Source organism: Lutra lutra, chromosome 11 (assembly GCF_902655055.1).
Source record: "Lutra lutra chromosome 11, mLutLut1.2, whole genome shotgun sequence".
In the NCBI taxonomy this organism is placed as follows: domain Eukaryota; kingdom Metazoa; phylum Chordata; class Mammalia; order Carnivora; family Mustelidae; genus Lutra; species Lutra lutra.
In genome coordinates, this window is record NC_062288.1 from 73,884,819 (window position 1) to 73,909,644 (window position 24,826).

The 24,826-nt window shown below is 37.9% G+C and overlaps 1 long non-coding RNA gene across 1 annotated transcript in view; it reads right to left on the minus strand.

The window, feature by feature from the left end:
* The window catches only part of LOC125081278 (uncharacterized), an 80,129-nt gene extending 64,238 nt beyond the window's left edge, over positions 1 to 15,891 (minus strand). Inside the window, exons 1-2 of the long non-coding RNA XR_007121630.1 lie at positions 15,777 to 15,891; positions 14,020 to 14,092 (exon numbers count right to left, since the gene is read on the minus strand). This is a non-coding gene — a long non-coding RNA (uncharacterized LOC125081278). The remainder of the gene's footprint in view (positions 1 to 14,019; positions 14,093 to 15,776) is intronic.
* Between the last annotated feature and the right edge of the window lie 8,935 nt (positions 15,892 to 24,826).

Genomic DNA, 24,826 nt, shown 5'->3' on the forward strand with positions numbered 1-24,826 from the left:
TCTGTGAATACCTAACAAGTACTGAGCACGTCCAACTGCCAGCCATTATGCTTTACATGGTTTATTCAATTTAATCCTCACAATGACCTATGGCATGGGCACCTTTACCATTTTTTCTTTATAAACTAGGAAATTGAGGCTTAAGGAGATTAAGTAATTGGCCCAAGTTTGCAGAGCTTGTAAATGACAGAGCTAGTAATGGAACCCTGGCCTGCTTGAACTCAAAACCTAATTTTAATCTCACACTAGACTGCATCTCTTTAAACCATAGTGACAGGGACCTGGTTCTCACAGAATCACACTTTGTTGTCATGATCTTTCCTACCTGAGATCTCAACTATGAACTTTATGGGAGTCGCATTGGAGATTAATTGTTCCTTCTTATAAACACTGTTCCCTTTGTGAGAAGATTTGCCAGATGTTTTTTCACCATCTCCATTCTAATGCTACCCAATCAAACAGAAAAGAAAATTTCAAATTTCTCGGTCTTAACATTCCTGATTCTTCTCCCTCAGGGATTATGTTTGGTTCTAAATGAGAGAGGTTGGATTCAGAGGCAAACACCCAAAGTGTGATGAGAGGGAAGAGTTCCAGAGCAAACTAAATAGGGCAGCCCAAGGAAGCCCAGCATGAGGAAGACAGTCAAAGTTGATGGGAACGGGGCCATGAAGACAGAGCTGTCAGGTCTGAATGGGAAATAAGAAAAGTATCAAGACTGGAGGAAAGCTGTGTAAGAAGAGCTTAGGTGAGCAATTTAGATCTGAAGAGGCAGTAGTGCACTTGGTGCGGAATGAAGGTGAGCAAAGATTAATTAACTTTCCCGCCATGTGCTAGGAACTTTATATGTGTGCTTTGTGTGACTCACCCAATAACCTTGTTAGTTAGGAATAAGAATTCCTATTTCAAAAAGAAGGAATGCACTCAGAGAAGCAAACTAATTAGGACTAGGAAGGAGTGTTATATTTAAGCCAATGGCTGACAGACCATTCTACAACCTATTCCTTTCCCACTGCCCTGAACATAACAAGAACAGAGTTTTCCCTTTATGTTGTGCCTGTAATGAATAAGTTAGAATGTGACTCCTAAAGAAACCATGTAGGTTTAAACTTTAATATAGACTTTAATTCAGTTTTTTTATTTAGTTTAAGATTTTTTTAATTTGTTCATTTGACAGACAGAGATCACAAGTAGGCAGAGAGACAGGCAGAGAGAGGGGAGGAAGGGAAGCAGACTCCCTGCTGAGAGAACCCGATGCGGGACTCGATCCCAGGACCCTGGGACCACGACCCGAGCCAAAGGCAGAGGCTTTAACCCACTGAGCCACCCAGGCGCCCCAATTTAGTTTTTTTAACTGAGTTTTTTTAGACTTTAAGACAGTTAAATCAATGGTCCAAAGTGTCCATGCCTTTAACATCTCAGGAAACTATTTTGAGCAAATCTTCTTATCAATAATCATTTCTGTGAGAGGCTAAACTTTTATTCTTCTTTGACTGCCATGCATTGTTAATCAAACTTGTCTGTACCTCTAGACAGACCCATAACTGAAAACTCTACAGTTCTACCAGAATCCTTCCTTTCTTCAGCCCTCATATTTAGTTGGAAGCCAAGTTACATGAGCTTGCCTCTAAAATGGCTCTTAAAATGTTATGCTCCTTTTCCTTCCCCTAATACCCTGGGAAATGTCATTGCCATCTCTCACCTAGATGTCAGATGCCTGATAACAGCATTTCTGAGCACATCTTCTTTTACCGAATCTCTCCTTATAACTGCCACTCTACTTATTAATAGTCATCCATGACTCACTCTTACTTACAGAATTATTCCAAATCCCATAGCATGGCAAATAAGGCCTTTTGCCATCAAGCCCTGACCTATTTTATCAGCCTTATGTCTTGCTGCTTTGTTTCTGAACAGTAATCCTTCAGTCCATCTGGATTTACATACAGTCAAGAGACTTGAAATTCTGAGATTTTCCCCTATCTGTAAGGTAGCAAGTTGACTTGCAATAGTTTCATGAGTTTTTGTCAAAACACAAGACATTCTTGGGTCAGAGACACAGGACTTTATTACTCACAGCAATAGCAGTAGCTAAAATACCAGTATTTTTCTGCCTTGATTCCCAAAGCCCTAATTCCTACATAGTGACTCACAGGGGTCGGGTGATACCTGCACATGCAGTGGGCTGAATTACAGGAGAAACCCCCTGAGCTTAGGGTAATTAGTACTTTATAATGGGCAGTAGGCATGGCAGCTTATGCTCTGGAGGGAAATATTAATCTTCATTTTACTGTATAATAAGTATGCCTGTCTTTTGATCTAGAGAGAGACAGTATCTCTATCTCATTTCCCTGTAAGGCTAAGGGGAATGGTGATCAAATCATGGTAGTAGCAGTCTTGTGAGGAATGGTAGACCCAGCAGTCAGTTAAACATAAGAGTTGCAACATTTTGCGAGAACTGTACCAGGGTGTTTTTGTTCATGAGGAAGCCCCCAGCGTGGCTGACAAACCACAGATTTTAATGTCTCAGTCTCTCCACTACGATTCTCATTCATTTTCCTTCTTCTCAGTCTCACTCAAATGTCAGGGTTGTTTCTCCTCCTCCACCTCAGTGAAATCAGTCTGTCCCATACCTATAGCTATCGCCGTATTTTTTCCCAATTATCTCCTATTTAAATCCTAATCTTTCATCTGGAAACATCAAATAGAGGAAAGACAAATGCATTTTTATAAAATTTACAGGGACACATTATGCAACTTGCTTTGGCCCATGAGGGCTGTACTCCTGGGGACTGGTAAGCAGCATGCTCACACGAGTATTCATTTTCTTATAATCTAAGATCATGATGATCTAATAAGAGAATCTAGGTGAGTGAGCCACAATTACAGTTGAATCCTCTCTTAGTCAGGCAGATTCCAAAAGGTTAGAGCAACCAGCATATGTGGGGTTACTGTTAGGGAAAAGATGTATCATGTTCAGAAATGGTCAGGGAAGAATCCCAAATTTTCAAAATAGATCCACATAATGCCCCAGCTTTTTTGACCTGCCCATTGCTCATGAAGCAGGTGAAAAGATATCATTCCTTTTGAGGCAACCAACTTCGGTGACTAAATTGACTTGCTCACACTGTGGACCAGGAGGACATAAGGGAGGTAGAGTCAGAAATATTTTTGACTTGACATTTAAGGAAGCCTTTGCCCTACTCGATAAAATCAGACCTGTGTATCCATGGAAGATCTGTTGAATATTTGCCATATAAACCCACTGTTGAGTGGTTTTTTAAATAAAAGGTAAACCATTATCAGAATGTAAATTGTTCAAGAAGCCAAAATACAACACAGATCGTTTCAAGGACCATAATGGTAGAGCCAGAATCAACACCGTACCAAAAAAGTGTCCACAATGGTGAGGCCACCACCAATAGCTCTGAGGGGGAGATCAAAGTCCTTGCAGAACTGCTAGGAGTGAGAGGAAGCAATGCCCCTTGTAAGGTGTCTTCTTCCCCTGTGTGACAAATGGATCAAATTTGTCAGAGGCAGAAACTACAGTCTGGCATGCGATAGAAGCATCTGTGTGTGAACACAGTCTTTTATTTTGTGCTTGGTCTATGACTGTGCATATTTCCATTTTCATTAAGATGAAGGATCCATTGTAATCACAGCAATCTAGGTGGTTTCGGGTCTAACAGCAGGTTGATGGTTGATTCCATTTGGTCTCATTAAAGAATTGTAGATACTGTAGGCATTTACATGAGTGACCCAGACAATGTGATCAAAAGTCACAATTTATTTCCACAGTTTACAACCTCAAAAAGGAGTGTCTTTAATCTGGTAATCTATAGTTTTCCAAGTGGCAGACCAAAGACTGTCAATAGCCTAAGAGTTCGTAAAAATATAACAAGATTCCTCAAGGGGAGTAGCAAATGAGGACAGCTCTGGATTACTCCCACTGAGCAGAACTACCATGTCTATTTTGGTCCTGCACTAGCTGCTGTTGAGCTGAACAGCAGTTTAATGGACAACAAGAGTCAGTTCAGCTGAACTGTCAGTGAACCAGGCCCAGACATTTAGGGTGATTTCTGTCAAACAAGAACTCTGCTGAATCAGCAGCTTTTATTCAGGTGACAGAGCGGGGAAGAAGTTTCTCCCAAAGGGAAAGCTGCCACTGTTTCATATAAAGCTGAGATGCTAGGGCCAGATTACCCTAATCTTGGCTATGCCATTTCCATTTGACAAGGAAGGCCTATTGGATCTTTCCCATCTTGTTAGTCATTGAAGCTAAACTGACCTACCCTAAAATGGTAATATCAGAACAGAGAGTTACAAGACATCCTTCGTCAGATGTTCAGTTTCAATAGGACCCTAGCAGTAAGTAATAACTGATTTTGAACAGGAGGGACTTGCTAGTCATGTCAGGAAGGTTGCCACCCCTTGCCAGAGGCCCCCATTGGTCAAATCAACAGTCACAAGAATTTAAAGCTCAAAGAGTTCATGAGATCTGTGGGGCTCCGAAGACAACAGCACTTTTCTACATGCAGCTTTTCCTAATCAGAAGAATCCCACTGTCACTTTTGGGATGGAGAAGCACAAGCATATAATATCTCAATTCCTAATCTACATTCAGATGTAGAAACAACAAAAGCATTGAGTTGGCCCAAATGGCCATGCCCACATGTCATGCTTCCCTTCACTTCTGTGAAACCTGCCTAAATCCTATTAGCTTATGGGACGTATGATGAAAAACTTTTATCTACCATCTACTATTACTATTTTCCAAAAACACAACCTGCCTTATGCTCTGTGCTAATGTTCATGTGATTCCCTCTCCTGATATGTCCTCCTCATTTCTCTCCATCTGACAACTTTGTCTCTTTGAGAGCCCATCTCAGGTCAGCATTCTCTGTGAAGGCTTTGCTAACTACATCCATTGGGCTCTACATACTGCTATCCCTTCAGGGTTCCCATGGCCCATTTCTGTTATGGTGAGAATCACACTGTGCTATAATTATTTGTTTACACACAGCTAGCCTGTAAGATTTTCAGGGCAGGGGCCATGTCTTGCTCATTTTTCTATCCTTGCTGTCTGGTATCTGTTTGTGTACTAAGCACCCTTCTGAGTGGTAGGCTGAGTATCAAAAAGTCAGCTCCTACTGGAATAGCACCAGATCTATTCATCACTTTTTGCTATCAAACAAAAATAGGTCTTAATTCTATCCTGTTATCAGAATGAAATATATTTTCATATCAAAGCAGAGTACAATAAAATAATAATGTTAGGAAAACAAATTTATGGTTCATAGTTTAGATTGCTGATATGATACTAAATGTAACAGGATTCAAGTCAGTTTGTCTAATATCAAACTTGCTGCAAACCTAATTTGGCTACAATCAGTTCTCATTTTTTTAATTATTCTTTTTTATTTTTGCTGTTCGGCTCAGTTGCTGTCCATTACTCTGATTATTGATAAGATTAAGAAAAATTAAAAATAACAATACTAGAGTTTTGGGGAAGATGGCAGAGTAGGAGGATCCTGAGCTCACTTCATCCCATGGACACACAAAGATAACAGCTACATCTATGCAACTAACTCTGAAAATAGCCTGATGATGCAGAACAGATCTTCCACAGCTAATCACAGGGGAAGGCTACAATGAAAAGGGTAGGAGAACAGAGACGTGGTTAGGAACCAAACCCTGATGAAAGTAACACAAGCGGGAGGGTCATCAGAAGCAAAGAGAAGTAAGAGGATCCAAGGATAGGCACCCTTGTCACTGGGGGCCCAAAATGAGAAGATGAGTCCCCTTATTTTCTGCTTTGAAAACTACAGGGGATTAATTCTGGGAGATTTAAAAAACAGTGGGGTTTAACTCTAAGTGAGCTGGAGGTTGATAGGAGTCTCCACCCTTAAACCAGCCCCTAAATTACTCAGCTCAAGACATAGAAATTGCAGTTTGAAAAGCACCTGGACCATATGTGAAGGAGATTTATAGACTCATCTTAGAACATATACTGGAGGCCAGAGATCTACAGAAAACTTCTCCAAGAACAAAAGTGCTAGTAGTCACCATTTCTCTTCCCCTCCCCCAGCCTAGACACTGAAAGCTTGTAGAAGTCAGCCCTAACACTCTCCATCCACTTTGCTAATACCAGGGGCCTTGTCCCCATGTTCCCCTGTAGACCCACTCCATCAAACTTACCCACTTTGGCAGGTGTGCCTCCAAAGCAGCTCCTGCCTTGCTATATTGAGCAGGCTAGGACTGGCACCACCCCAAAGTGACTCTTACCCCTGAGAAGAAGGGGGATAATCCAATATACTAGCACACCCACAATTCCTGCAGCCAGGCCTCTTAGCTGGCTGTGCAGGGAGCAAGTCCTGCCTTTGGGGCACCTGCAGCTACAGTAAAGAGGCTAACTGCAGGTAGCTAGGCTGACTTCCAGCCCTGCCCACCAGTGAGTCAGCAGGGGCTGCAAACATGTCTCTCAATGGCATGGTGAACAAACCTTATCTAGTACATTCACAGCAGGCAAAGCAGGTCATTGCAGCCATCTAGGCTGAAGGCAATCATGATTCAGTCACAGCAGGAGGGCACATGCAGCTCACACAGGGGATACCTCTGGAGCACCTCGTTCTGGTGATCAGGGAGATTATACTATAGGCACCACAGGATATCTTCTACACAAGGCCACTACTTCAAGACAAGGAGATACAATTGACCTACCTAATATATAGACAAACAAGAGAGTAAGACAAAATGAGAAGACAGAGGAATACGTCCCAAATAAAAGAACAAAAGAAAATCACAGTAAAAGAGCACATAAAATGGAGAAAAGCAGTATACTTGATAAAGAATTCAGAATAATGATCATCAAGATACTCACTGGACTTGAGAAAAGAGTGAATAAACTCAGTGAGAAATTTAACAAAGAAAAAATATTAAAAAGAGAATGAGTCAGAGCTGAAGAATTCAATAACTGAAATAAATAGTTCACTACATGGAATCAACAGCAAATTAGAGGATGCAGAAGAAAAGACCAGTGATCTGGAAAACAGGGTAATGGACAGCAACTGAGCTGAACAGCAAAAATAAAAAAGAATAATTTTAAAAAATGAGAATACATTAAGAGAATTCTGTGACATCATCAAACTTAATAACATTTGCATTATAGGGATCCCAGAAGGAGAAGAGAGAGAAAGAAGGGGGTAGAAAACTTATTTGAAGAAATAATAGCTGGATCTTCAACATAGATCACCTATTAGGCCATAAAACAAGTCTCAATACATTTAAGATGACTGAAATATCAAACATCTGTCTTGACCATCATGGTTTCATTGAAACTAGAAAGCAATTATAAGGAAAAGTAGAAAAACACAAACACATGGAGTCTAAATGACATGCTACTAAATAACAAATGGGTCAACAAAGAAATAAAAAAGGAAGTTAAAAAATATATGGAGACAAATGAAAATGAAAACACACTGGTCAAACATCTTTAGGGCACGGCAAAAGCAGTTTTAAGGGGAAAGTTTAAAGCAGTACAGGCCTATCTCAAGGCACGGTGAAAATCTCAAACAAACAACCTAATCTTACATCCAGAGAAGCTAGAAAAAGAACAACGAAGTCCAAAGCTAATAGAATGAGGAAAATAAAGATGAAATAATGAAATAGAAACTAAAAAAAGATTGACAAAAACAAAAACTAGTTCTTTGAAAAAATAAGTAAAATTGATAAAGCTTTAGCCAGATTCATCAAGAATAAGAAGGGACACAAATAAATAAAATCAGAATGAAGGAGGAGAAATAATAACCAACACTATAGAAATAAAAAGAATTATGAGAACATTATAAAAAATTATATGCCAACCAAATTATACAACCTGGAAGAAATAGTAAATCATTAGAAATATACAATCTTCCAGGACTGAGTCAGGAAGAAGTAGAAAATTTGAACAGATTGATTAATAATAATGTAATTAAAACAGTAATCCAAAGACTCTCAACAAATAAGAGTCCAAGACCAGATGGCTTCACAGGTGAATTCTACCTAACTGTTAAAGAAGAGTTAACCTTTATTCTTCTCACACTTTTTCAAAAAATAGAAGAGGAAAGAAAATTTTCAAATTCATCCTACTAGGTCAGCATTACCCTGGTACCAAAATCAGACGAAGACATAAAGGAGAAGGAGAAAAAGAAAAGAAAACTACAGTCCAATATCTCTGACTTATAAAAGTCCTCAACAATGGGCACCTGGGTGGCTCAGTGGGTTGACGCCTCTGCCTTCCGCTTGGGTCGTGGTCCCAGGGTCCTGGGATCGAGCCCCGAATCAGGCTCTCTGCTCAGCAGGGAGCCTGCTTCCTCCTCTCTCTCTCTCTGACTGCCTCTCTGCCTACTTGTGATCTCTTTCGGTCAAATAAATAAATAATCTTTGAAAAAAAAAGTCCTCTACAAAACTGAATTCAACAATACATTAAAAGGATCATTTCTCACAATCAAGTGGGATTTATTCCAAGATTGCAAAGATAGTTCAATACTCATCAATCAATCAGTGTGAAACATCACATTGACAAGAGGAAGGCTAAAAGCCATATGATCATTTGAATAGATGCAGAAAAAGCATTTGATAAAGTACAGCATGATAAGAACAGTACACTCATGATAAGAACTATCAATAAAGTGGGTTTATAGGAGACATACCTTAACATAATAAAGTCAAATATGAAAAACCCATAGCTAACATCATACTAAATAGTGAAAAATTGAAAAAAAAATTTTTTTTAAGATCAGGAATAGAACAAGGATGTCCATTCTCTCTACTTGTATTTAACACAATACTGGAAGTCCTAGTCTCAGCAGTCATGGAAAAAAAGAAATAAAAATATCCAAATTGGTAAGGAAGAAGTAAAAGTATCACTATTTTCAGATAATATGATACTATATACAGATACTATATACTATATATATACTATATACAGAAAACCCTAAAGACACTGTCAGAAAACTATTAGAACTGATAAATGGATTCAATAAAATTACAGGACACAAAATTAACATACAGAAATCTGTTGTGTTTCTATATACTAAAGAAGCAGAAAGAGAAATTAAGAAAACTGTCCCATGTACAATTGTACCCAAAAGAATAAAATATCTAGGAATTAACTTAATCAAGAAGGTGATAGACCTATACTCTGAAAACTACAAGACATTTAAGGGAAAAACTGAAGACAATGCATGTTTATGGTTAGAAGAACTGAACCATGTTCATGGTTAGAAGAACTGAAATCATTAAAATGTCCATACTACCCAGAAAAATCTAAGGGGTCAATATGATCCCCATCAACATACCTATAATATTTTTCACAGAACAAGAACGAATAATCCTAAAATTTGTATGGCACCACAAAAGACCACAAATAGTCAACAGTGTCTTTAGAATGAACAAAGGTGAAGATATCACAATCCCAGATCTCAAAATATAGCCCTGATGGATATAATAAACAAAACAGTATGGTACTGGCACAAAACAATGGACACATAGATCAATGAAAACAGTATAGAGGGCCCAGAAATAAACCAACACCGTATAGTCAAATAATCTATGACAATGGGGACAAGAATACACAATGGGGAAAGACTATCTTTTCAACAAATGGTATTGGGAAAACTGGACAGCTACATGCAAAAAGAATGAAATGGACCACTCTCTTACATCATACCTGAAAATAAACTCAAAATGGATTAAACATTTAAATGTAAGACCTGAAACCATAAAACTCAGGAAAACTCAGGAAATGATCTCTTGGATCTCTTGGATCTCTTGCCTTTGCAACCTATTTATGGATATGTCTTCACAGGCAAAGGGGAAAAAAAGGCAAAAATAAACTCTTGAGGTTAAAACAAAATAAAAAGTTTTTGTACAACAAAGGTAACCATCAGCAAAACAAAAAGACAAAGGCAACATACTGAATGGGAGAAGGTTTTTGCAATATATCCAATAAGAGGTTAATATACAAACTACATAAAGAATTTAATACAACTCGACACCAAAAGAAAAATCTGATTTTTAAAAATAGGCATAGGACCTGAATAGACATTGTCCCAAAAAAGACATACAGAGGGCCAACAGACATATGAAAAGACACTCAGACACTCAGTATCACTAAACATCAGGAAAATGAAAATCAAAACCACAGTGAGATAGCACCTCACACCAGAGGCATGAGTGGCTAGTATCAAAAAGACAAAAAATAATGAGTGTTGGCAATGACATGGAGAAAAGGAAACCCTTGTGCATTGTTGGTAGGAATGTAAACTGATGCAGCCACACTGGAAAACAGTTCCTCAAAACTTAAAAAAATAGGAATTTTGTATTATTTAGTAATTCTACTACTGGGTATTTACCCAAAGAAAACAAAAACACTAATTCAAAAAGATACATTCATCTTTATGTTTAATGCAGTATTATTTACAATAGTCAAGATATGGAAGAAACCCCAGTATCCATCTATAGATGAATCAATAACAAAGATGTGGTGTATACATGTGATAGAATATTACTCAACCAGAAAAAGAATGAGTTCTCCCTATTTGTAACAATATTAATGGGCCTAGGGGGTATTATGCTAAGTGAAATAAGTCAGGCAGAAGAAGACAAATACCATGTGATTTCACTTATATGTGGAATCTAAGAAATAAAACAGACAAACAAATAAAAAACAGACTCTTAAATATAGAGAACCATCAGTGGTTGCCAGAAGGAAGGCAGGTTGGGGGAAGGGCAAAATAAATAAAGGGGATTAAGAGGTACAAGATTCCAGTTATAAAATAAATAAGTCACTGAGATGAAAAGTACAGCATAAGGAATATGGTTAATACTATTTTAATAATATTGTACAGTGTCAGATGATGACTATATTGTGGTGAGCACTGAATAACTTACAGAATTGTCAAACCAATATGTTGTACAACTGAAACTAATATAATGTATGTCAATTACACTTCAATAATAAAAAGTTTCTTTAAGAATATTATATAAGCACTCAATGAGCATTTATAAGATTATAAACAAAATACAAGTGATTAACTGAGATAAATGTAGGGCAGACTGAGTTTATTTCCTGATTCTATTAACTAGGAGCTGGATCAAATTATCTCACTTTCCTCTTTGTTTTTTTTCCTCTGATTAGGATAAATATAGTAATAGCATCTATCTCAGAAGACAGTCATTAAGAAATAGATAAGCACATGTAAGGAGCATAGAATAATGTCCGGTAACAATATGTCCCCCATAAACTACACAGCGAGTGACTGAGTCATAATGGGGATCCAAGAAAAATGGGCACTAAATATGTAAAATTTGCATTAATAAGTATTAATGCCCCTTATATAGCATTTTGTGTTTTTAATATCTATTATTTTATTTAATCCTTAAACAGAACTGTGAGATAAGTAGTATAGCTAGCATTCCTTTATCTTATTTGATGGTCAGAAAACAAAATCTCAAAAATGGTGACCTGATAATAATAAGCCATTGTCACATGGCTTATTATTAACAAGTCCAGATTATTAGCTAGCTCTCCTCATGCCATTGTCCATACCCACTGCATGTGACCATGCTGTCTCAGAATAATGCTCAATGACTCTATTCAGTATGGGCATATTATCTTCTAACAATTTCTGAGACTTATTTTTTCCTGAGACTGTAAATAGAAATGAATTATCAACCACCATTTCAATATGTATGACTATTTTCACCAATTTTCAACTCAATTTAAAATCTACAACTAATTCAATTTAAAATCTACAACAAATTATTGCAGTTAAATATATAAGATGCATTATATTTTAGTGGTACCAGATTAGAGACTTGTAAATAGTAACTGTAAAAATAAATTATTTTACCAGTATCTTCTTACTGGGGGGGTTCACAAAGTTTTCCTGGTTTTGCTCAATGTGTGGCTCAACCTAAAGTATTCTTTTGTCTGTGTTTTGACATTTTCTTCTATAGTGCCCTATGCTGTCTTTGTTGCTCTGTCTTTGCTGCTACTTCTCCTGGGAATAGTTTAGTCTCTGTTGCTTTGCATGTTTCAGGGGTTTACAGGCTTCCTTTAGCAGTAACTCAGTTTTTGCTTGTTGTCCCCCTTACTACTAGGGTACATGGACCTTATTGCAAAAGGGTATACACTCATGTTTCACCTCTGTCTAATGTCTTTTTTTTTTTTTTTGCACTTAAAACTTTTTCTGTTTATTTCAAACAAGATCCCATAGTAGATACTTCACACATTTAACTACCTTGACTTTCTCATGGCCAAATACACATTTGGTATTTATATAGGCTTCAATGGTGGACATAACCTTCTTTTATTGATTGTACAGCCTAGGAAGAATTCCAGCCCACCCTTGCGTCAGGAAATCCACCATTTGCAGCTGGAAAGAAACTGCTATGGAGCTGAACCACCAAAAAGTCAGGTACCCTCAAGAACCAGCAATACTGTGCCGGCTGGATACTTCTCATTCCTTCATTTTATAAGTACACTTTGGCTAAAATTAAAAAAGGCTACACATCTAAAGTTTGTAGCAAAATGTCTAATTTCCTCTCTGTTCAACTCTACCATGCATTAATTGTGGTTTAAAACTATATAAAAATTTAAATAAATTCAATTAAAAAAAATTTCTCCTAGAGGCTAGACACTCGGACAAAGTGAGAAACGTCATAAATAAAACACTTCTATTTGTTATTGTCATAAATATGCAATTTGTTTTCATTCAATAGTAGAAATGTATTTATGAAATACAGTGAGGGTCACTCTAGTGTTAAGTTAGGTAGAGAATAAAGGTAACTTGAATGACCTCGCTAAGGTCCTCTTCCAGCTGTCTCCACTTTATTAAGGGAAGGGGAAAGGGAAAATGTGTAACTGGAGAAGAGAGTCTGGAATATTTGCAACTTCTCAAAGATTACTGTAATTGAGATTAAACAGATTTATTTTATTTGGCCAGCATGCATTCTTCCCCCCCCCCATTTAGGCTTATCTTCAAAGGACTGTTTTAATAGTTGTAAAAGTTCAAACTCTCATACATTAAACAAAACATTGTAATTACTGGTTGGTACACAATGGCTTTATGGAAAACTAATCTAACCAAATATTGGCACTGAATGCAGAAATTTCTATCATCTTGAACAATACACAAGAGGGTCTAGGAGAGGTAAGGCAGGAAAGGGTGGAACTCGGACACAAACAGCTACAGAAAAATATCTCTGATTTCCACAAAGGGTGGCAAACATCTGTTTTACTAGTTTCTTTGGACATGCTCCTGGGGCCTCTCTGTGTGAGGGCCTAGAATTCCACTAACCCGCTTTGTCATTACTAAGCCCTAAATACACTATAGAATTAAGTTTTCTTTTCTTTTTCTTCCTTTTTTCTTTCCTTCCTTCCTCTCTTCTCTTTCTCTTTCTCTTTTTTCAATAGATATCAAATAAGCATTTAATACTTTCCACACTCATTTGCAATCAAACTTATCAAACTATGGATAGAGAGAAATTTCCTTAATCTCTTAAGGAGATCCAAAAAAAAAAAAAAAAAGCCTACAAAACCCTACAGCAAACATAATTCTTAATTGCAAATCAGTAAAACCATTAACTTGAAAACTACGAAATAAGCCAAAGATGCTACTTTTACTACAATTATACAACCACATACAGGAGATCGCAGATGGAGCAATAAAGGGTGAAAGAGATGCAAAGAGTATAACGTTTGCAAAGGAAAAAAAAATGTTCTCATCATTTTTTGGCAGTAATAGAACAAGAGAATTTAGCAAAGTTGGTATAATAACAATAAAAATTTGCATTCTTTCTTCTGGCTTTAAATCATATCCTTATCACTTCAAAGGTCAGGGCCATTTCCTATTAGAATGAAGGGATAGTTGGGACAATGTTGCCACATTCCACAATATCCCTTTGCACAATATCTCTTTACATGATATTTCCAAATGATATAAGCTTCACAAGGAAACCCAGTTAAAAACATACCTCTTTGTGGGTCAGATGGGACGCCATCTAGTGTCACCTGTCATGTCTTCTTGTCCAGAAGAAAACCATAAACCTAGGTGAAAAGGTTTTCCAGTTATCATACTATTCCCAGAGCCACTGATAAAGATATTGGGAAATATTCTCTAGGAGTTCATTGGCTGTGTAATTTATCAGTGAAAGGGTAGTTCCTATGACTCCCTTTTTGCCATCACATCTGATGGCTTGCACACTGAAAACACCCAGGTCAAGCACAGCTAACCTCCTTGCCCCTGAGAGTTCACAGGGCTTTAAACATTTTTTCTTATTAAGTTCAATTACCCAATATACATCATTAGTACATCGTTAGTTTTTTTTTTTAAAGATTTTATTTATTTGACAGAGATCACACGTAAGCAGAGAGGCAGGCAAAGAGAGAGAGGGGGAAGCAGGCTCCCCACTGAGCAGAGAGCCTGGTGAGGGGCTCGATCCCAGGACCCTGAGATCATGAACTGAACTAAAGGCAGAGGCTTAACCCATTGAGCCACCCAGGTGCCCCATTAGTTTTGACGTAATGTTCAGTGTTTAAACATTTTGAATGTTTGCTTACATTTAAAAATAGTGATTTTCTTTTTTTTTAAGATTTTATTTATTTATTTGAGAGGGAGAGAATGAGAAAGTGAGAGAGAGCACAAGAGGGGGAAAGTCAGGGGGAGAAGCAGACTCCCTGCCGAGCAGGGAGCCCAAAGTGGGACTGGATCCCGGGACTCCAGGATCATGACCTGAGCCGAAGGCAGTTGCTTAACCAACTGAGCCACCCAGGCACCCCCAAAATAGTGATTTTCTACATGCAAAGGCTAAATTTGTATCCTTCCCTCAAAGTCTGGCACCTTGGGCCCTATGAATCCCATGACCCCTGCAAAAGATGGAGCTGGGCGATATTTGTCTTTTTGTGGGACATTTCCTTATTCATTCAGAGGAAGCCAGCTCATTCTGAATATGTACTTACATGTCTGGACTAGCCTCCATGGACATTTGAGTTTGACACAATTGAAGGTCATTATCTCACGCCAATAACCATGTTTTTAGTGAAAACATGGTTAGTGAAAAAGACAAAGACGTAAATCATACACGTATCTGTGTATATGTCACTGAATTTTTACAAACTAAACATTCCCATGTAATGAGCATCAAGATTAAGAAGCAATGGTATGAGCACTCAGAGACCCATGAGTGCCCCTTCCAGGGACCACTCATCCCCCAATAACACTAACTGACATCTAACCAGTCCTGATTTTGACCACACTTCTAGAAGGTTTGCTAAAGTGTTTGAATATATTTTGTCTCATATGATCCTTACAACACTGGAGGTAGGGTAGTTGGGGCTGGGTATTTAATCAGACAAAGAATACAACTTCAGGGGTGCCTGGGTGGCTCAGTGGGTTAAACCTCTGCCTTCAGCTCAGGTCATGATCTCAGGGTTCTGGGATCGAGCCCTGCATCGGGCTGTCTGCTCAGCAGGGAGCTGCTTCCTCCTCTCTCTCTGTCTGCCTCTCTGCCTACTTGTGATCTCTCTGTCAAATAAATAAATAAAATCTTAAAAAAAAAAAAAGAATACAACTTCATTTATTCAACACCATCTTTCATTGCCTTCATCATGGCATTCCATAATTTGGGCCGTACATTCTGTGAATAACCTGGATAAATTCCACCTGAAAATCATCATATCCTACTGAAATAACTAAACTTGAGACGTTATGTAAGAGATAACAGAACCCGACCTGCCGAGAGAGTCCGTTATTTCAAGCAGTGGGAGACGCCAGTGCAGTAGAACTTCTCTTTCCCCTTCAGCCTTTATTCATGTTGCTTGTTTTGAGGGCTCCTGGGTGCTGCTCTGATTAGAAGTGAGGAAGACAGTTGTTAGAACATTTGCTGCAGCTGTATGCTCTGCTTTCAAAGTTGCTATATTACTGGGATATTGCAATGGCTCTGAAAATACATAAAGCATTATTGTTATGCTTAGCATGAACCCTGTAATACTTCCATTTGGAGAATTTATTTTGATGGAAATAGCTCATTAGACCAGAAAATGCCTGTTTTGTTTTCATTTCATTTAAAAAAAAATCTGTGCATGTTTGCATAGCAGGTAGAGTTAAAAACCCAGTGTAGCAAGACTTTAGCTATTTTTTTCTTCCCTTTCAAAAACAATAACAGAAAAGAGACTTATATATAATATGCCCCAATTTACTTGAAAATAATGAATGCATACAATTTTGCATCCTCAAGTATTAATTATGGAGGAATTTATAGTAATTTATAATGCATTAGAAGATTATTTTTTTAAGAGAACTTGGCCAAAGTCAATGGTAACTTTAGCTCTCATTTATAATAATGGAATAACTGCATTGAAACTTGACTTTTTATTCTAATCATATAATTGAAAAATAACATTTAACATACCCCCAAACATGATGAACTCATTAAAAAGCTTTTTATTTGTTATTTTACAATAGTTAAAACAATTAACTTGTTTTAAACAAAATTTTAGCCATTATTTTCCTTAGGTCTTTACAGACTAACAAATAGTAGTGGAGTTGTTTCTTCAATTATGTCACCATATCTGTCCAAATAAACTGCAAATATATTGAATTATAGTGCCCTGATGGTTCTGTTTAAGAAACTTTCTATAACTGCCAATTTGCATGGTATTGTGTCTGTGGAATTCATTGGCATTTTTTTCTTTTATGTAAAAGTAAATCAAGATTTTCTAAGGTTGGTATAAGGAGGCTGAATCAGCTGTAGAATAAGGGGCAGGTGGATTTGTATGGTCTTCTTTTAAGGGATTTTACCATATTTTCTACTACTGTACCTGTAACTCTAACCCTGATCCTAATTTTGTTCTGAGAAGTGCATTTAGCGTTTTTCTGGTTATTCCATTTTGACCCAACTATGAATGTATAGTTTTCACCTTTATAATCTGCAGGGCAGCTTAAGTAAGGCACTCAGACAGGACTCCAGCTCTTCGAAATGGAAATAAATGAGGAAAGTAGAGAAACTAGACTATTTGGCTTATGAGGCAGAACTTAAGTTCAGCTGGAATTTACTATTAGGACAGGATAGCTCTTTTCTGGGCCCCCAGAGGCCTCTTCTTAACAGAAGCCATATCCGACCACCGCCCTTTGGAAGCACCTTCAAAAACATCTAGAAGTCTTAAAGTTAATAGAAAGATGGAGAGGCAGAAATAGAGTTGGCTTGTTTTTCCTTCCACATTTCTTTTTTTTTTTTTTTTAAGATTTTATTTATTTATTTGACAGAGAGAGATCACAAGTAGACGGAGAGGCAGGCAGAGAGAGAGAGAGAGAGGGAAGCAGGCTTCCTGCTGAGCAGAGAGCCCAATGTGGGACTCGATCCCAGGACCCTGAGATCATGACCTGAGCCGAAGGCAGCGGCTTAACCCACTGAGCCACCCAGGCGCCCCCCTTCCACATTTCTTATCTAAAGATGAGACATCAATCATTCTTCTGTGAGTGATTGGTCCACAGACCTTATGAGAGACCTCATCTGCCCACAGAAGCAGGTCTTGGCTTGAAGCCTCCACAAGAGAGTCTGCGGTTTAACAGTACAATAACATCACTCCTCCCCTTAGGAGTACCACAAAAGGTGCACTTATGCAGAAAAGGGGGCTTGCTTTATTTTTTTAACCTATGAGAGAAAGCCCTTCATTTCTATCCCACAGTGAGGTACTCAAATTCCTTGCTATCTTCTGGCAGAGAAGGGACAGATTCAGTCTTAATGAGGGGGAAAAATCCTTTTTGGGGGGCAGTGAGCCTCCACAAAAGGCTGATCAGCTAAAATTCTTGACAAAATATTTATATAGTTAAGCAACATAGTTACCTCTTGTCTCTTCCAGATCTTGGTGGTTGATACTTCCTACCAACTTTTTCTCCTCTGAGGCCTTACCAACTGTTGAGCCTGCTTCCTCCCGTCTCTGCCCCATGGTAGATAGAGATTTGCTGTGATCGGTTTTCTACCAGCTTTGGGGGCGTTGCTGCAGGGAGAAAGGTGAATTCTGTTTCCTTAGATAAAGGTAATGCGTTCATATCAATTAGGTCTCTTTTTATTGCAATTTATAGACATCAAATGTGACCAGATTAAGAGAGAGGAGATTCATTGGTTTATGTAGCTTGGAAAAATACTGGGGTAGTTAGCTCTTTCAAAGAATATTCAATAGGGGCTGGAACCAGAGATCTAATGCTATCTGCTCTAACTTTATTTTTGTTAGTCTCTCAATTCTGCTGCTCTCTGATTTGTTGCATTCTGTACATAGTCTCTTCCAGCTCTGATGGAGAAAAAGTTTATTCCCCTCAGCATCCATTCACATATTCAAAGACAGGACTGGTGGTTTTGCTTCTGTCATGGGCTCCTGTTTTGTAGCAATCCCTTTTGGAGCTCAGCCCCAAAGACACAGAGTAGTGTCTGGGACCAGAAGAAGAGGGGCGGGTGGAAAAATTCTGCTGGCTAACAGAAGCAAGGAAAAAAATAAACAAAAACAGTATCTCTGGCAGTTCTCTCTGAGGAGTGGGCATGCATCCTGTGCCAGCTCTCTGTGTCATTGAGGGCTGAAGCCTATTTCTTCCTAAGTCTACCCAAGTGCAAACACAATTACCATGAATATATTCTCCCATGGAGAATGTATATTCCTGCTAACCATATGGCACCATTGCTTTGGAACTATCCCTTTTGAAATGGTATCTCTGGTATCATTTACTCAAAGTCCATTTGTCTTATTGCTGGACGTACCCATTTTGAAGGGCCTCCCTTTAGCTAAAGATGCTTCTGTGTGTGCAACGGTGAATGGAGGCACCTTTTATCAATATTTTCTTTCTGAACCTTAAGTTTCTCTCCCGATGATGGTGGTGTATGTATATTTCAGTTTTCCTTGTTATAGTTACCAATGGACTACTGGGAATATGTGGGGTTTTTTTGAGTAAATGGACAAAATTTGGTTTCAAGATATGTCTTTCAGAAAAATTTGCAGAGAATGACGTGAAGTCTCTTCAGAGAGCAAAACAAAAATTCACTAGAGTGATAACTAAATATTGTTTTTCAACTAAATATTTTTAAAAGATTTTATTTATTTGAGAGAGAGAAATCACAATTAGGCAGAGAGGCAGGCAGAGAAAGAGGGGGGAAGCAGACTCCCTGCTGTGCAGAGACCCCCCACCACCACCCCCACCCCACCCTGATACGGGGCTCCATCCCAGGACCCTGAGACCATGACTTGAGCTGAAGGCAGAGGCTTAACCCACTGAACCACCCAGGTGCCCCTCAACTAAATATTTCTTAACCTGAATATTAATCTTCCCCTCAATTCTCCCCTTAGTACTTCAACCTCAGAAATTAATTGCTTAAGATAGTTTGGCAACATAACAGAAGCAAAGCATGAGCACTGAACGGACAATAGACGGGTTATTTAGATTGGGGAGAAATAGAGGGAATAGTTTATTTTAACCTATTAGTACCTGCTAGAGATAGTAGTAACTCATTGGATGGTAGACTTTAGCACTGAATAAGAAAGTGGCCCAAATGCAGAGAGTAACCATGCTATGACCCAGCTCACCCATACAACACAGTTTATGCTACTTTGTCAGTTAACCTGGGGAAAAGGGATCTGTAGGTGGGCTACTTTTCCAGGAAGATCATATTCAGGCGCAAGGGAGGGAACTTTCTTCCCCAAACTTGTTGCTGATAACCAAAGGAAACAGATGCACTTCTTGCTTCTTTTGTGACAGGGAGCTATCACTATTAGCATGTATTATTTTTATTAAATCTCATTCTTCTTGAGGCCATTGATTAATCCTTTTGTGAGAAGACATGTCCACTAATTTCAAACATTACTTGAGAAAGGAAACAGACAATTTACATAAAATAAATCACAGAAAGCCGATGAACTGAGAACTCCTTTGCTGAAAGCTAATTTGCCAAATGACCAGTTTGCCTAAAGCTAATTTGCTAAAAATCAATATACTGAATGACCTCGTCTCCAAATTATTGAGGATAAAAACAAATTTTGGTTCCTTCATTGCTCCTGCTTCTGCCACTGCTCTTTGTCATTACCTCTGCCCCTGGCTGGGGCTTTGCCTTCTGTGGCAAAACAGCTACCAAAACTATGCAAGTGGGGGCGCCTGGGTGGCTCAATGGGTTAAGCCACTGCCTTAGGCTCAGGTCATGATCCCAGAGTCTTGGGATTGAGACCAGCATGGGTGGGGGGGAAAATGTCTGCTCAGCAGAGAGCCTGCTTCCCCCCCTCTCTGTGCCTGCCTCTCTGCCTACTTGTGATCTCTGTTGGTCAAATAAATAAATAAAATCTTTAAAAAAACAAACAAACAAAAAAACAAACTATGCAAGTGTCCTTAGAGGCTATGTCTTCCATTTCAGAGAAAAGGAAATCAAGGTTTACAAAAGTTAATTAACTTGCTTATTTAAGTCAGTTAAATTTCCATATGCATTAAGTACATAGATTTCTCTGGGTCCAAGGCGTCTACTCGCTCTTAACCACCATTAACCATCATATTGTTATTCACTCATTTTTAGAGCATTTCATCCTGTGACCACACCTAAGAAGAACTAGGGCAAAACAAGTTCTTAGTGACTAGGAGCTTTTAGGAAAAGAAAGAAAATAACAGTATATTAACCAATGCTCTGTGAGGGAGTGGCGTATTTGGACTGATTAAATATTCTGTTCAAAAGATTTATGTATACTACACCTTGGAGATAAGTATAATATAGAAATATACAATTCTACATCTATATGGAAAGAATAGAACTTTATTGTTTATTCGAGTTTGGAGTCATTGTTCTGATCAAGAGGAATCCAGAGTGAGAATTCATACTTGGAACCAAGATCCAACAAATATTTAAAATACTGAGAGGACAAAGTTATAAATTCATTTGATAAATGGTATCAGCTGTCAAAAAATGTTACTGATTAGTAACAGCTTACTTGTTGTTACTTTTTAGTGTTATTAGGAACTTTTGAGAATAATCCTGGCAACTGGGATGAGGAGGGCAAACTTGTTTGGAAGAGTAGCTCACTGACAGAATCACATCTTCTAACAGGTGAAACTTGCTGTCCCTGCCCACACAGTAAGAGCCTAAGGGTACGATTCAATAACCTGGGGTCCACAGTGAAACTGAAGCTGAGATGTTCCAGAGGGGATGTACAGAGGCATTCATGAGCCCGGGAAAATTCACATCATTTTTCCCTGGGGGAGCTATGGTACAAAAGAAACAATCTGTTCATATCACCAGTTTTAATGCCTGCTCTTTTGGGAGGATATCTTTCTGGCTAAGTGGATATTGGCTCTTTAGGAAAAAAAAAAAAAAAAGAGGATTTTTAAAATCTCTCCTGGAATTTAGGTGGGAAACAGGATCTCTGTGTCAAATATGGCACTCTGGGGTACCTATGAATGAATTAGAAAATGGACTCCATCAAGAATAGGGGACATAGGGATGCCTGGGTGGCTCAGTGGATTAATCCTCTACCTTCGGCTCAGGTCATGATCCCAGGGTCATGGGATAGAGCCCCGCATCATGCTCTCTGCTTGGCAGGGAGCCTACTTCCCCCCCTCTCTCTGCCTGCCTCTCTGCCTGCTTGTGATCTCTCTTTGTGACAAATAAATAATTTAAAAATCTTTAAATAAAAAAGAATAGGGGACATATTCAGATCAGCTGGGGAAATCTGGGCCAGATCCAGCTCCTCCACTGCCTTTGCTGAGAGTCTTTGTGTGGGCTACAACCTGGGTAACCATCTTTTCCTTCCTCATTAAAAACTGTGACCACCACCACTAACAACAAAAACATACTATTTACAAGCTAGTTTCCAAAAGTCTGCTCCTCTTGTCAATTCCATGTACTCATCAAATATTTTATAATTAAGTTTTAATGATTTTCTAATTGCCTACTTGTTTTGTTTCTTATTGATTTTAAAGTAAGTATATTTTAAAGTAAGTTTTTTGATATTAAATGGCAGGCTCATCATTATATCTCTATACGCATATGTATCTCTATACATAAAGTAACACAACATACCTATAGAATAACAGTACAGAAGTACAAAAAAGGACAAAGAAAAAAGGAAAATCTTTCTCCACTCCCAGTCTCATCTTTTGGAAATATCCACTATAGGACTAGGCATGAGGGGGAGGGTAAACTTGCCCAGCTACCCACCAGTAAGCAAGGTTTTGACTCCGGGCACTTTGACTCAGACTTACTCTCTAAAACTCTATACTCCATTGCCTCTTAACACTTTCAAAGTCTTCATTTTTTTCTTTTTTCCTTTGGATTTTTCTCAGTTCTTGCCATAGAAAAACTTCATTTCTCTTAATTTTACCCTCTCTTCCTTTTGATAGATGGGAATCCCACATGGTCCCGGACAAGTCAAGCTAGTACAAGAATAGAGCTAATGAAATATCTTCATTAAATAAAATCAAAGTTTTATCTTTTGTAGTGAGATTAGACAGTATCAGGAAGCAATGGCACCAACCTTAAAATATCTTGAATCCTCTTCAGGATCTATAATGACATCTTCTACTTTCTCTTTCTCTTATAATTAAAATTTTAATTTAATTTACCTTAAGCACTAATGTTCAAGGGAAATTTCTTATTAAATTCTATTGTACCTCTTATTTTCCAAATTTATAACAACTTCTACCTCACTTTGTATGAATGAACTTCAATACTGTTTCAGACTTCTTTCTTAAACTCAAGTATCTCTTTGGAATGCATAAAGTACATAAAATATGGAATAGAATCATAAAAGTGGCTCTATTTCTATGTAGTTGATTGATTTATAGAAGGAGTTTCATTGCATTGTAGTCAACATAATATGCACTACCAGATTATATTACACTTATTTAAATGTTTTCTACTATGTGATCTCTCATCCTTTTAAGCAATTTTTCTTACTGCATTTTGAAATTCTTAAGAGCAGAAACTCTTTCTACTGCATGGCATTTCTGTTTACAACACAATGTTGGCTTATTTTTACACAGGTCTAATAAATTTTATTAAATTTTGTTATATAATCAGCCATCAAGTGTGAAAAGCTTTTCTACTACAGGGATTTTTTTATAACATGATAAGCTCTTACACTACAGACTTTATTTATGATGGGTATGTAGTAAGTTTTACTAATTTTTTTAAAGATTTTATTTATTTATTTGACAGACAGAGATAACAAGTAGGCAGAGAGGCAGGTAGAGAGAGAGAAAGGAGGAAGCAGGCTCCCCACTGAGCAGAGAGCCTGATGCAGGATTTGATCCCAGTACCCTGAGCCGAAGGCAGAGGCTTTAACACATTAAGCCACCCAGGTGCCCCAAGTTTTACTAATTTTATCCAAACGTTTTAGGTTGATAAAGTTTGAGAGGAAGCTGGGGTAAAAGCTTCAGTCCAACTCCTAGCGTTTTGTCTCTGATTTAGATCACCTCTGGCCTTGTTTTCTTGCAGCATTAATTGAGAAGAGTCAGATCCTAGGAATCCTGGTCTGCAGAGCTGTGGTTCCTCTTTGGAGAATGGACTCTATGAACTGATAGTTTCCTTTTTCATAGGTAGCTAAAGAGTAGGGAATTTTTTTTTAAGATTAAATATGGACCCAGCTCTAATTATAACTTACAATATTTAAGTTCTGAATTTCTAAAAGTCACGTGCTTGTCCCCATCGATTTTCTATTATACACCATGTTTTATGTATTTCTGCATTTTTAACTTGCAAAAGCAGCACGATATTTAAGATCTTGCATTGTTTCTTTTTTCTTTTTCTTAAGACTTTTTTAAAGATCTACCCATGTTTGCTATTTGCATTTTGGCTCATTGCTTCTAAGTTCATTGCTTCTAAGCATTTTATAGTATGCATGCATCATGCTTTACCAATCTATTCTGTTAGTGATCTTATTTGATTCAAACTCTGCCACCACCGCTAATGTGACATGTTCTTCAAATGTCCCCTTAAGCAACTGTGTGAGAGATTCTCCAGGGATGTGCCCCGGAGAGGGATTGCTGGGTCATTGGTTATACTATTCCAATTTTCACTAAGTAATGCCAGATTGTTCTTCAGAATGACTACTAGTTTTATTTCCACATTTTGGCTAACTCCTGGTATTGCTCAACTTTTAGGTTTTTACAAATCTACTAAATGGGAAGTGGTACTTTAATTTGAATTTTCCCTCTAGTAATTAGTCAGACCAAGCATCTTTACAAATACTTGTTAGCTATTGATGTTCCCATTGAATTTCTCTTCCTGTATTTTGCTCAAAAAAAATTTTTTTTAACTATCAGTTTCTATCAGGTTTCCTATCATTTTCTTGTTTTTTTTCCCCCCTTGTTTTATTGATTGATTGATTGATTGATAGAAGTTTAAGAATGTACATACTAACCCCTAGTTGAGTTTTGTTTTTGAAGGGTCTTCGGCTTTCCTGGTTCTGTCAATCATTAGTCCATGGCAACTGATAAAACAGAAATCTCCAATTTGGTTTAGTCTTCATCTTGCTGATCTTTTTGAATCTTAAGAAGTCCTTTCTCATTCCAAAGTAATAAAGATTTTGACCTGTGACTTCTCTTTTACTGGCCTTACATTTTCTCCACTAATTTTCACATAACATAATTTTACTGAACTTCATGGCTGCTACAGCCTTTCCTCTAGTGAGAGATCTGAACTCCTCCATAATGTGGCAAACCAAATTCAGCATTTGGGCAAAAGCATATTCTGAAGTAAACATCCTCCCCACCCCCATATTTAATTTGAATTTAGATTAAAAAAACTGAAATGTGAGAAA